General features: G+C 40.4%; 1 non-coding gene and 1 pseudogene across 1 annotated transcript; both read left to right on the top strand.

Annotated features, from left to right (window-relative positions):
• Positions 1-8,435: 8,435 nt before the first annotated feature.
• Positions 8,436-8,549, top strand: LOC140733826 (U5 spliceosomal RNA). The gene has a single exon (XR_012100381.1). It is a non-coding gene; the product is annotated as a U5 spliceosomal RNA (small nuclear RNA).
• Positions 8,550-13,860: 5,311 nt separating this feature from the next.
• Positions 13,861-14,319, top strand: LOC140732826 (cytochrome b-c1 complex subunit 10 pseudogene; annotated as a pseudogene).
• The last annotated feature ends 281 nt before the right edge of the window (positions 14,320-14,600 follow it).

Raw genomic sequence — 14,600 nt, 5'->3', positions numbered from 1 at the left:
TATAATTATCTGGATAGACAGGGTCTGATTAGGGACAGTCAACATGGATTTGTGCGTAGAAGGTCATGTTTGACAAACCTTATTGAATTTTTTGAAGAGGTTACTAGGAAAGTTGACGAGGGTAAAGCAGTGGATGTTGTCTATATGGACTACAGTAAAGCCTTTGATGAGGTTCCACATGGAAGGTTCAATCGTTAGGTATTAATACTGAAGTAGTAAAAACAGTGGCTGGATGGGAGATGCCAGAGAGTAGTGGTGGATAACTGTTTGTCAGGTTGGAGGCCGGTGACTAGTGGTGTGCCTCAGGGATCTGTACTGGGTCCAATGTTGTTTGTCATATATATTAATGATCTGGATGATGAGGTGGTAAATTGGATTAGTGAGTATGCAGATGATACTAAGATAGGTGGCGTTGTGGATAATGAAGTAGGTTTTCAAAGCTTGCAGAGAGATTTAGGCCAGTTAGAAGAGTGGGCTGAAAGATGGCAGATGTAGTTTAATGTTGATAAGTGTGAGGTGCTACATTTTGGTAGGAATAATCAAAATAGGACATACATGGTAAACGGTAGGGCATTGAGGAATGCAGTAGAACAGAGTGATCTAGGAATAATGGTGCATAGTTCCCTGAAGGTGGAATTTCATGTGGATAGAGTGGTGAAGAAAGCTTTTGGTATGCTGGCCTTTATAAATCAGAGCATCCAGTATAGGAATTGGGATGTAATGTTAAAATTGTACAAGGCATTGGTGAGGCCAAATTTGGAGTATTGTGTACAGTTCTGGTCACCGAATTATAGGAAAGATATCAACAAAATAGAGAGAGTACAGAGGAGATTTACTAGAATGTTACCTGGGTTTCAGCACCTAAGTTACAGGGAAAGGTTGAACCAGTTAGGTCTTTATTGTTTGGAGGGTAGAAGGTGGAGGAGGGACTTGATAGAGGTATTTAAAATTATGAGAGGGATAGACAAGTTGATGTGGATAGGCTTTTTCCATTGAGAGTAGGGGAGAATCAAACAAGAGGACATGAGTTGAGAGTTGAGAGAAAAAGTTTAGGGGTAACATGAGGGGGCACTTCTTTACTCAGAGAGTGGTAGCTGTGTGGAACGAGCTTCCAGTAGAAGTGATAGAGGCAGGTTTGATTTTGTCATTCTAAAAAAAAATTGGATAGGTATATGGACAGGAGGGTTATGAGCTGAGTGCAGGTCAGTGGGACTAGGTGAGAGTAAGCGTTCGGCATGGACTAGAAGGGCTGAGATGGCCTGTTTCCGTCCTGTAATTGTTATATGGTTATATGGTATGACAAATTACAATGGATAGATTTGATTTCAGATATTTTTGAATTATTTGGCTTTTTAAAGTAAATAATACAAACATTTTATTGAGTAGCTAACCAAAATTATTTTAAATTACATTAGTAATTCTATAAGTAAGTAAAAAGGAAGTGATTAGCAAAAGTAATTGAGATTCCCCTACTGAAGAAATTTTAATAAGGAACACAGAAATGACAAAGATGCCTAACGAATAATTTGTGACAGAAGACACAAGAAAATATCTAAAAATATCAGGAAATCAAGAGTCATAAGAGGAGGAACTTAAAGAAATTCGTATTGATAAAATTGTATTGATAATTTGTATTGGACAGGAAAGGAATGGAGGGTTATGAGCTGAGTGCAGGTCAATGGGACTAGGTGGGAGTAAGCATTCGGCACAGACTAGAAGGACTGAGATGGCCTGTTTCTGTGCTGTAATTGTCATATATGGTTATATGGTTATATAAACATTATCAGCTCAAGAAGTTATCTCACTTTAAGTGCAAATTATATTCGGTATAAATCTTTTTCCATTAACCTAAAAATAGTTAGGTACAATGTTAGCTCTGTCCACAAAACTAGCCAGAAAAGAACCCTGGAAGGTTTATTTACAGTTAGTAAATTACAGTGACTTCACTTTCAGTAACATTCTAGCTAATTAAATAATTATTTTCATACAAACTTCAATTCAGGTGTAGATTGTGCCTAAAACAGCAGCGGTGTTGAAGAGTACTTTTTCTCATGAATTTCTCATGCATTTTCTCATGCAAATTACTTCATAATTGTCAATATTAAAACTTGCTATGAAACAATACAATCAAACATGTTAAACATGTTAAAGGAATTGACAGAAATATTTGACACATTGGATTGCAGAGAAAATATTATACAGAATTTCACCATTCATCCCAACCACGTCATGCCATCATTTTTGCTCCACTCAAGTTTCCTCATGCCTTTCTGTATGAAGTCCATCAGCTTAACTCCCTGTTCCCTTCTCCCTCCAAAACTTCTTAAATGCATCTTCACATTTCGTCTCAATCACTGTCTGGAGTAGTTTGTTTCACATTTTCAATATATTGGATACAAAATCATTTACAGGTGTTTTAAGATTGTTAAGTCATTTTCCTGCCTCCCATTTGCAAGAGAAAAGCAATTCTGTTGATCTGTTTCTGATAGATACAAGTTCAGATCTCTGAATCATCTTCGTAAATATATTTTTGCACCTTTTTTTTCTGAACGATGTATAGTGCTCAACATCTGACGTAACTAAAGTTCCCGGCTGTTGGGCAGTATTCATCTTTATTCATCTTTCTATAAATAACACCTGGTTTGTTTTATAAATTTTATGGCCTTATTAAAAGTGCTGCTTTTTAATGTTTTTGGGTATTTTTGTTCCTTTTTAGATCTTTATTCACTAAGTGTCCTTATTTTGAATTGAGAGACAGACGAGGTGAATAATGTTAAAACATAGTTTTTTCCCTTTTCCCTCATTTTAATGAATATTACTGTTCTAATGAATTTGCATCACTTAAACGTATGCTTAAGTAAATTGATGTTTTTAAGTTGTCAGGAGGCTGTCAGGGTGGTCCAGGGCAGGTTCTTGGTGTCATTCACTTGGTACCTGCCCTCATACTTTGAGCAAGCGTCAGGAGGCACTTGCAGCAGCAAATTCTGGAACCCAAATGAAGCCGCAGAGCGGAAAAGGTTGTATGTAGCTGTGGGAATAATATCAGAGGATAGGCCAGGTTGAGCACCACTCAGCCCAGTATCACAATCCAGTTTAAATGCACATGTCAACATGTGTCCATTCAGACAGATCATTGAGGTATTTTATAAATGATTCCTCCTCAATATTAACTTACTCCCACCAAAATAATTGATAATGTAATTAACTTAAAAAATTATATTATTAATTCAAATAGTGAAATAAATGAACAAAGAAGAAATCCTATCACTTTCCAATTTGCCTTTGCTCTATGCTCTATAATCTGTCCAAGTCAGCCAGTTATCTGTCATGTGCTCTCTGAACTTAGTGTATTGACCTTGCTCATTAGACTATTATGTCGCATGTTTGCTCCCAGATAATATTGTCTTCACCCACTCAAAGAATCCAGTGAGGTTCAAATTAACTACTAAGACTCTATTTTTGGCATCTGGATATATTTTCAGTTTTGTTGTTTTTTGAGAATGACATTAATTTTCCTACCATTGAGGCTTTGCTGACTAGTCTGTAGTTCGCAGTAACAATTTCCATCTGACTTTCCATTAATATGAAAAAAGCAATCAAGCAGCTTTTACAATGTATTATAAATTTAAGCTGTGGAAAATTGTGAGCAGTTTCAAATTCCTGGGACCGCACATCGCACACAACTTCTCAAGGTCTCAGAGCACATCCTACACAATCAGGAAACCTCACCACGTCTCTGCTTTCTGAGGAGGTGGAAGAGAGCTGGACTATGAGCATCAATACTCATATCACATTAAAGAACATCCTGACAACTGCACTGTGCTGAAGAGGAAGGCTCCACAGGGGTAGTCAAAGCAGCTCAACACATCACTGGCACAATTTGGACTTCCTAATGAACAGAACTCAGATAGTCAGGATGTACAATTTCTGCTCCCTCCCCATCATCCTCAATATAGGTAACCCCCACCCCCGTCCCCAGGGCTGTATGCTGAGCTCATTTCACGTAGACTCAGCCCATACATAACGGCATGGCCAAACAGTTGAGCAGTCACATCACCAGGTTTGCTGATGCATGGGGACAGTGGTGGGGCTCATCTGCAACAACGATGAGATGACCTACAGAGAAGAGGTGGAAGAGTTCATGTGAGCTGGGCTTTGCACATCCATACTCACATCGTTCTACAGTAGTGAGCATCCTGACAAGGTGCGTCACTGCTTTTATGGAAACTGCACTGTGATGGACAGAAAGACAGCACAGAGTCAAAACTGCAGAACGCATCACCAGCACCGGCCTACCAGCCATCAAGGACACATATACAGAAAGGTGCCAGTAAAAAGCCAGTCACGTCATGAAGGAGTGATGAAGGGTGTTAGGCTGAAATGTTGACTGTTTACTCTTTTCTATAGATGCTACCTGGCCTGCTGAGTTCCTCCACCATTTTGTGTGTGTGTTTGGCTTGGATTTCCAGCATCTGCAGACTTTCTCCTGCGTGTGGTTGGAACATTATGAAGGATCCCACCCACCCTTCTCAGAGGACTGTTTGACCCACACCCATTAGCAAGGAGGCTACGTAGCATCCATGCTAGGACCAACAGATTCAAAAACAGTTGCTTTCCCCAAGCAGTAAGACTGAAGGTCTGTTCAACATCTCAAGTCTCTTACCCACCCTTCCACACCCCACTCCACCACTATTTTATCACTTTCTGTCAGTCACCCTATGTGCTGACATCAGGCATCACTTAATGGGCATACAATCAATGTATATAAGCTATCTTATGTAGTTATATTTAATGTGTTTTTCATTGTTCTGTTCTTGATCTTATTGTGTTTTTTGTGCTGCATCACATCCAGAATAACAATTATTTAATTCTCCTTTGCACTTGTGTACTACAACTAACATTAAACATACTTGAATCTTGAATCTAAATACCCCTTCTGTTTCTGTCCACTCCATGGGTTTTATTCTCTGAGCTGATTAGTTTAGTTAATATTTCTTTGAATTTTCTGATCGATGTTCTGGCATTGTTCTAATCTGCTTTGTCTGCCCAGTTAATCCCAAAACAAGATAATTATTTAATGTTTCTTCCATTTTGCTATTTTTGTCCCTGACTTTATCATATGCATCCCTTACTGATCCTATCCTATCTTGAATTTCCTCCTTATCCTTTACATCATGCATGCTGGATGACAATTTGGTTTAACAGAAGTACTTTATCTTCCTATGGAATTTTTAATATTTGCTTCTCATCTTCCCCATTACTGTCCAAGTACCTAGTTGTTGCCTTCTTCTTTATCCTTAGTTTTTAATTTGTTTTGATTTATCTCTAGCATTAGACTGGTGTTAGTATTATTTTGTTTTTCTTCATTGAATACAATATTGCCTGTCATCCTTTTTATTTTTCAGTTCCATGTTCCGCCTCCCCAGTTACCGTATTGTTGAATCCATTACCATGATCTTTGTCATTCTGAAGATCTCCTCTGTTATTATCTCAAAGTGTATTATTTTCTGGTTGCTATTTGTTCAGACATTCTTTTATTTGACTTCTCTTATCTACTCTGGTTCATTTTCCTTAAGGAGATCCACTTATCAATCTTCCCTTGACAGGCTTCTTGCATTCTGTGTTAGAACTGATTCCTGCACACAAATGAACCTTTCATTTTCCTATTCACTTTATCTACCTGGACAATTTATTTCGTCATAGTTGAAATATTCTCAGAATAAAAATCTTATAGTTTCATTTTTTTCCTGAATTTCTTTTGCTTGCCCTACAGATGACCCTCATTAGGGTGATATATCCCTATTTTCATTTGTCTTTGTTTCATTCAAGGCCTGTGTTTCATTCTCATATTAGCAATGTTATTTTTCTTTACTGGCACTAGGTTACCTGTATCTGGCATGAATTTGCTACCTGCATTCACTTTCTAATAGTGTATGTTGTGAGATGCAACAGAACTGAATTAGTAGAGCACAGGAAAACAGAATGAACTATAATTACTGTGTATTTGTTACAAAAGATTACAAAATTCTTTTGCATAACTGATGCAAAACAGTAAGTTCAATATAATCAGAAGGCATGTAAAACATAAGCATATATTTGTTTGATTTTAATCAGAACTTTTGAAAGGGGTGAAGTACCATCAAATTGCCATCAACCTTGATAGAACGTGAAACTAAAAAAAACTAAATGTTTCAGCCATAGTACAAGCAGAAACCAAGAACAACTGTAATGATTCTAGAGGAGGGCCTGACATATTGATGTAATTCTCCATTGCTGCACCCTTAATATCTCTCTATTGATAGAATATTCCACTGAAAGTCATTTCCAATTCCTGTAATCAAACTCCTTTTGAGGAAACACAAACAATAGTATTTTTGATGATTGTCAACAACAGATGAGCCACAGGGCAAACTGAGGAATGTCTGAAACCTCAGGGATTTTCACCTGCACTTAGAATAATGTTATGCTATTTTTTGGTGACTGTATTTTAGAGCATTTCTGCTTTTAAACGTTTCAAGGTTTTATTTGAGCCATCGTCTGAGAAAAGTAGTGCTTTTGTTAAACTAAAAATGTTGATTATAAATGCAAACCCTTACACATGTGTTCTAAAGGAGAAAGATCTGCTCGGTTGACATCAATTAGAAATTACCTGAATAGACAGGTACATAACAGAGCTATTAAATATTATTCTCCAAATTTTATGTATTAATTACATATATATAACATCTTAAGTAACATGTAACAATGGTGGAATAATCACAGTCATATGGATCTAAGGAAACACAACAGGCTGCAGATGCAGGAATCCAAAGCAACAAATGATCCGTTGGAACTCAAGTGTCTTGGGCAGCATCTGCAGAGACGAGAGTAAGTGACAATATTTCAGGTACAGGTGTTGGGTTTTGATCCAAAACATCAATAGTTCCTCCAACCCCCACTCCCCCACCCCCACCACAGATGCTGCTCAACTCACTGAATTCCTCCAACAGATTGTCTGTTGCTGTTTATATAAATCTTATTTCTGTAGCTTGCATCATAAACAGGTATTACTATGGTCCAGGGTACTGGCTATTGTGAAGTACAGAATGTCCCATCTCCACGTTAGTAAATTCAGACATAGTTGGATATTGAATACTGATGTTGTTAATACTATGTTGACTGCGGTACATACATAGCAGTGAAATAAAACAACCAGTAAGCCACATTGGCATCGTATGTGGTAAAAACAGAATGACCACAATTGTGGGGGTATGATTGGCTGAGACAACTACAACTGAGACCGCCGCCGTTTCGCTGTTCTTTCTGCCATGCAGGTCTAGTTTCCTCTTTAGGATTGATTTTCTTTCATCACCATTTACCTGTTCTGCCGAGTTTTTCTGGCACTGTACCTTATATTCGGAACCTCATCATTAGTGGCGTTGTGCATTAGATTTTTACACAATTTATGGAGGGACAGCATTTAAACGCTTTTTGGCTGCGAATTTTCAAAGTGTCGCTTTGTGTACACAGTTTTACTCTATGTGAAGCATGATCTGCTGAATTCCTCTGGCGATATTTATTTAATTGTATTTTCTTTTATTACCTAATAACAATCTTAAATCGAGTTGGCGCTTTGCGGGAACATCATGTTTCCCTGCCGACATTGTTTAACGAAAGCTGTTCACTGATAGGGTACTTCACACATCCCTCAAAGGAATGTTATGTCCATTGGCCAGCCTCATTGGCGTGCCAGTTCGTCGGCCAATGGGCGGCGATGTTTGTGATAAGCCTTGGTGGCTTGAAGTGCACAGCGGTCTCAGCGAAGCACCTCGAGTCTGTTAGTCCAGCTGGAAGCTATCGGCGGTGTCTCAGTGTGGTGAACTACATATACCTGTCTGGACACGCCCCCTGATGACTGCTCCTGTGGCTCCTCCCACAGACCCCTGTATAAAGGTGATGGAGGTCTGAGCCCGGCCTCTCTGTCTCCAGGATGTAATATGGTGGTCAATCACTGCTTGTTCCTTCTTCCAGTCAATAAAAGCCGATACCTCGCCTTTACATCTCAGAGTGAGTTATTGATGGTGCATCACTCAGACCACACGGAGTTGTTAACCCGGGAAAGCAGATGCCTGCATTTGGCCTTATCTCCACTTTGTAGCCCCGGCACAGGATTGTTATAGATAGAAGGAGGAGGACAACTGTTAAGCACCCTACAAGCTATGGAGGTTAGCTGTGTGATAGAAAATCAGACAATTCCACACAGTGTAGTCTGGAGGAGAAGACAGTCTTATGTTGTTGAGCAGCAGATGAATGAAGTAACTGACTGGGCAGATGAGCTTCATGTTATAATTCACATTCCACCAGAGGAGTTTGTGTCAATGTTTCATGTCTATAAACAGGAATTGGAAGGGGCTGCTACTGAAGGCCAGGAGACGTTAGAAATTTTTGCTGTTAGATCACTCTGGTTTCTCTTCAGATCGAATAAATCTTTTGCCTTTTACGAAAGATTTCCATGGAGAGGAACACTCAGAGTCTCACACAATTTTTTGTTGCCCTGCGCAAGTAGGGCTTAAAAAAAAATTCTGTTAGTATTCTTCAGCAATGTGCAGGGAAAGTTCCATGTTTTGTCATTGTCGATCTGGAAAAGCACTTCAGGTAACCCAGGATGTCACAAAGATAGAAATAAAAAATAGAAATGAGAGCAAGATGGCGGCGCGACGCAGCTTGCAGCAGCCACTCCAGAGCTGGTTATCCGTTATTTGTGAAGCAGGGTGCTGTGCGCAATCATAATCGGATGAAAAACGGACGTGGGAGCACAGAGGAACATCTGGAAATCTCCAGGAAGACCTTCTTCATTGCTGCTGCTGCTGTGAGGTCCGGGTCTCTGCCGGGAAGAACAGGCCCCCAGTCCTCGGGGTCACGTTGCCGATGGCCGTTGGCGGGGGCGTCTTAATATGCTCAGCAGAGGATGGTGCTCGGACAAGCTGTGCCGGAGGGGATGGTTGGAGGCTTGGAGGTACGATGGACTCAGAGTGTGCTGCGGTCAGGTCACTTTCAGTGTGTGCTGCGTCTGCGAGGCTGGGTTCAACAGAGCTTTCATTGTGTGCTGCGTCAGCGAGGCTGAGTCGGGCGGCACCGTGGAAGTCCATAGCGGGGGTATTCCCTTCTACTGCCTGCGTGGGATGACGAGTCAATCGGGACCCTGAGGACTTGTGGAAACTGTATGGTGATTTCTTTTGAACTTATGGTCTTTTAACATCTTTGGACTATTTTTACTGTGCCCATGGTCTGTTTTTTTTTATCAATTATGCTATTGTTTGCACTGTTGTAACTATATGTTGTAACTATGTGGTTTTATGCAAGTCTTGTAGCTTTAGTTGTTGGTCTTGTTTTGTCTGGTCGGATTGGAGCTCCTTTCCGGGAAACGCGCTAAGATGGTAGCGTGATATTAATACGCAGCAACCTCTCCGGACTCTGGATTGGGGATTGCCAAACGTTATGTGGATTTTCTGGTGTATTCTATTTTGTCATGTGCTTTTGTGATATCATTCTGGAGGAACGTTGTCTCATTTTTTAACTGCATTGCATTTGTGGTTTCTAAATGACAATAAAATGAATCTGAATCTGAATCTGAACTTGATTGGAGATCCACAGAAACAGAATGAAGAAGGTATTGGATGATGCCACAACTGTCTCCATGCTGTACACAATGAACTGTTGCCCAACAGAGGTCAAATGGATGTTGGTGCCAAACTCTGTGCCTCTGGTGAGAAAGCATATTGGACCAAGGAAGGACCATGCTGCTCAGAGGAATTGTGTAAGTGTGCAAGTCACCCAGACCAGATGAACTGCAACCTAGGGTTCTGAAGGAGGTAGTGTTAGAGATTGTTGTGGCATGAGAAACGATCTTTCAAAAGTCATTGGACTCTGGCATAGTGCCAGAGGACTGGAAAATTGTAAATGTCACTCCACTTTTTAAAGAAAGGAGGAAGGCAGCAGAAAGGAAATTATAGACCAGTTAGCCTGACCTCAGTGGTTAGGAAGATGCTAGAGTCAATTGTTAAGGATGAGGTGATGGGAGTACTTGGTGACACAGGATAAGACAGGACAAAGGAAGCATGATTTCCTTCAGGGAAAATCCTGCCTGACGAACCTGTTGGAATTCTTTGATGAGATTACAAGTGGGATAGATAAAGGGAATGCAGTGGATGTTGAATATTTGGACTTTCAGAAGGCCTTTGACAAGGTGCCACACATGAGGCTGCTTACCAAGTTAAGAGTTAATACTTGCTTACCAAGTGTTACAGGAAAGTTACTAACATGGTTAGAGCATTGGCTGATTGGTAGGAGGCAGCAAGTAGGAATAAAAAGATCCTTTTCTGGTTGGCTGCCAGTGACTAGTGGTGTTCCACAGGTGTCAGTGCTGGGACCACTTTTTTTTTACTATATATCAATGACTTAAATGTTATAATAGGTGGCTTTGTTGCCAAATTTGCAGATCATATGAAGATTGGTGGAGGGGCAGGTAGTGTTGAGGAAACAAGTAGGATGCAGAAGGACTTAGACAGATTAGGAGAATGGGCAAGAAAGTGGCAAATGAAATGTAATGTTGGAAAATGTATTTTGGTAGTTGAAATAAATGTGCGGGCTATTTTCTAAAAGGGGAGAAAATCCAAAAATCTGAGATGCAAAGGGACTTGGGAGTCCTTGTGCAGAACACCCTAAAGGTTAACTTCCAGGTTGATTTGGTGGTGAGGAAGATAAATGCAATGTTAGCATTCATTTCAAGAGGTCTAGAATACAAGAGCAAGGATGTGATACTGCGAATTTATAAGGCACTGGAGAGGCCTCAGCTTGAGTATTGTGAACAGTTTTGGGCCCCTCATCTTAGGAAATATGTGCTGGCATTGGAGAGGGTCCAGAGGAGGTTCACGTGGATGGTTCCAGGAATGAAAGGGTTATCGTTTGATGGCTCTGGGTCTGTACTTGCTGGAATTCAGAAGGATGAGGGGGAATCTTATTGAAACCTTTCGAATGTTGAAAAGCCTAGACAGAGCAGATGCGGAAAGGATATTTCCCATGGTGGGAGAGTCTAGGAAAAGAAGGCATAGCCTCAGGATAGAAGGGCGCCCTTTCGAAACAGAGATGTGGAGAAATTTCTTTAGCCAAAGGGTGGTGAATTTAAATAGGAACATAGAAAACCTACAGCACAATACAGGCCCTTCGGCCCACAAAGCTATGCCGGACATGTCCTTACCTTAGAAATTACCTAGGGTTACCCAAAGCACTCTATTTTTCTAAGCTCCATGTACCAATCCAGGAGTCTCTTAAAAGGCCATATCGTATCCTCCTCCACCACTGTTGCCAGCAGCCCATTCCACGCACTCACCACCCTCCGCGTAAAAAAACTTACCCCTGACATCTCCTCTGTACCTACTTCCAAGCACCTTAAAACTGTGCCCTCTTGTGTTAGCCATTTCAGCCCTGGGAAAAAGCCTCTGACTATCCACATGATCTCACAAACCAAGTGACCAAGGTGAGGCTTTCTTTCCCTTTCATTAATTGTATTTTGCATTCACTACAAATTACAATTAATTATTCTGATGAATAATTCAGTCATTCTAATGAATTATTCCCACCGAAGGTCCCTACTGATTGTTTTGTGCCCGATAGTCCTGGTTGTGGAGCTGTGTCTCCATGTCACTCCCTGGATGAAATATGTTGGGGATCACATGGTCTTCCACCCTCACCTTAACCACACATTCGGCTTTGATACTGACAGATCCAAATGTTCTAGATAGAGAGGGTCGGGCTGCTGCTGGTCTGTTTAATATTGTTTATAATTAACTGCCCTCTGAATTCCAAGTTATTTCCCAGTATCCAGGGACCTATCAGTTGTGCTGAGAAACTACACTGGACAGTGAAAGAGAAACACTTACTCAGCCAATAATAGGAAGCTCCATATTTAAACTTTGCTGGTGAGAAACCTGGGAATCTGAAGAAAGAGCTATCAAGGCAGAAATATTTGTTCAAAGTCTCCACAGTGCACAGTTGTACATGGGTGGGTGTCTCCTCTGGGTAACAGAATTGATCACTCTGAGAACTTCTCTTTCCTCTTTAAATAATTTGAGTACTTACTGAGACTGAGATGGTTCTGAACACAGATACGGTGACATTCTATCTTCACAATGGGACAGATTCTTTCACCAAGCAGAAATCAAAAATATGAAAAGAGCTGACTGGAAATGGGAAGTGCTGGGTGCACAGAGCACTGAGGTTGTGCTGGATGAAATCCTGGAGGTGTCAAATGTGGGACTATAGGTCTCACTCAGAGCTGGTTCCAGGTTGAAATATAAAATTGTAAGTTAATGCTTAAACTGTAGAGACTGTATTTAAACCATTTATAAACATCATAGTTGCTACCACTTAATCTTCCTCATTCACTTTGCTGTCCATTGAAATATAATGGAATAGAATGTGTGAAACACTGTGCTGCAGATCAACTCATTTAGGAGAGAGGCCTGTTCATGGACAATTGCTGCTGTTAACAGGACAACCTTTCAGATATCCTTAGGAAGCTAATAATCAATTGTTTTTAGAGTCTTAGTGTTTTGCTTTGCATCTTGCTGGGAATGTGTTCTCACTGAAATAAAGAGGTGATGCATCACAACACTTGGTCTCCATTTCAATTCTTACTCAAACAGAACTGGTCATTGGTCATATCATTAGATCACAGTTAGCTGCTGGCAGTGCAGGGAAGAGACATTGATATGAAACCCAACTGAGGAGATACATAATAATGTTAGCCTCTACTGCATGACTGGTGTACAAATGTCAGTAAGTCTCTCTGGTTTTGTACACAGTTTAGTGAGATCATACCTCAAATACTGTGACTGAAAACAAAAAAAGTGTTGTTTTCATGAAAGATCTACAGAAAATAATGGAGATACTGAAATACCAAATGCACATTCCAAATTGGCAGTGGCCTTATGAGAAAGGAGGACCTCCTGTTGGAGAATGAGGCAGTCCGAGTGACAGGAGTGGCAGTGGGGATCACTTTCAGACCAGTAACCATAATTCTATTAGTTTTTAAATCCTCATAAGATCGAATGTAGTCATCTATAGTATATGTGGAGCTACTAGGGACTGGTGAGATTTTAAGTTAATAGTTCATACCTGTATTTTCTGTGGAAAAGGACACAGAAGCTAAGGAATTAAGGGATATGAATAGGATTTCTTGGAACTTATCTACATTACAAAAAAGTAGATGCTGCTGATCTTAAAGCACATTAAGATGGACAAATTCATGGGGCTTATGAAAATATATCCTAAGATCATAAAAGTTAAGAGTGCTTCACTAGTCCTAGATTGGGGCAAGGTAAATTTGAAGGCATTAGATGTGAACTTGCAAAGGTTGACTAGCAGAGACTGTTTGCAGGGACAGCTGGCAGGTGGTAGACTTTTAAAAGTGAGATTTGAAAAGTTCAAGACAGCATGAGGACCTATTGGAGTGAAATGCAAATTTGGCAAGGAGCCCTAGTTGATACTAAGGCTTTTGTCAGGAATAAAAGAATATGACACATATAGGCAGCTAGGTTTGAGTGAAGGTGTTGAGAAGTACAAGAGATTGATGACTTCCTTAATGAGGAATATCAGTAGGGCTTAAAGAGATCATGAGGTAGCTCTGGCAGATAACATAAAGAAGAATCCTAAGAGTTTCCATAAGAATACTAAATGCCAAAGAGTAACTAGTGGGAGAATAGGTCATCATAAGCTCAATGTGGTTATCTATATGTGGAGCCACCAAGGATGGGTGAAATCTTAATTTAATAATTCTTACCTGTATTTACCATGAAAAATTGCATGGAAGCCAAGGAATTAAGGGATATGGATAAGGATGCTTTGGAACATATCCACCTTACAGAAAACAGGTGCTAGCAATCTTAAGTCGGAGAATGGGGGAAAAAAGCTTAACAATTAACATTTTCCATTACGGCTTTCCAACTGGCAGGTATGTGGGCAGGCAGTTGGTCGATCAGGAGGGGACGAACGGCCGCTGGGATGTTGGAGCGAATTCTTGGGCCCAGACAGGGGCAGCTGCTGAAGAACTGAATTCCAACTATCACTACATGGGTAGCTGTGGCTAGTGTACTGCTGGTCTACGCTACAGATTGGAAAGTTGTAGTTAGCCGTATCCCATACATAAAAGGAAAATTCAAGAGTGATTGAAGATTACTGATGGATTTAAGGGAATAATCTGACCAAGTCTGATTGTGTGCAGTTTTAGTCACCAAATTACAGGAAGGATATTAGTAAGATTGAAAGAGTGCAGAGAAAGTTTAGAAGGATGTTGCCGGCACTTGAGAAACTGAGTTACAGAGAAAGGTTGAATAGGTTAGGACTTTATTCCCTGGAGTGTAGAAGAATGAGGGGAGATTTGATAGAGGTATATAAAATTATGATGGGCATAGATAGAGTGAATGCAAGCAGGCTTTTTCCACTGAGGCTAGGGGAGAAAAAAACCAGAGGACTTGGATTAAGGGTGAAGGGGGAAAAGTCCAAAGGGAACATTGGGGGGGGGGGGGGGGCGGTTCTTCACACAGAGGGTGGTGGGAGTGTGG

This window comes from Hemitrygon akajei, chromosome 9 (genome assembly GCF_048418815.1).
Source record: "Hemitrygon akajei chromosome 9, sHemAka1.3, whole genome shotgun sequence".
NCBI classification, from domain to species: Eukaryota; Metazoa; Chordata; class Chondrichthyes; order Myliobatiformes; family Dasyatidae; genus Hemitrygon; species Hemitrygon akajei.
Note: the sequence above shows the minus strand (reverse complement) of the source record. Positions and strands in the feature narration are given on the sequence as shown.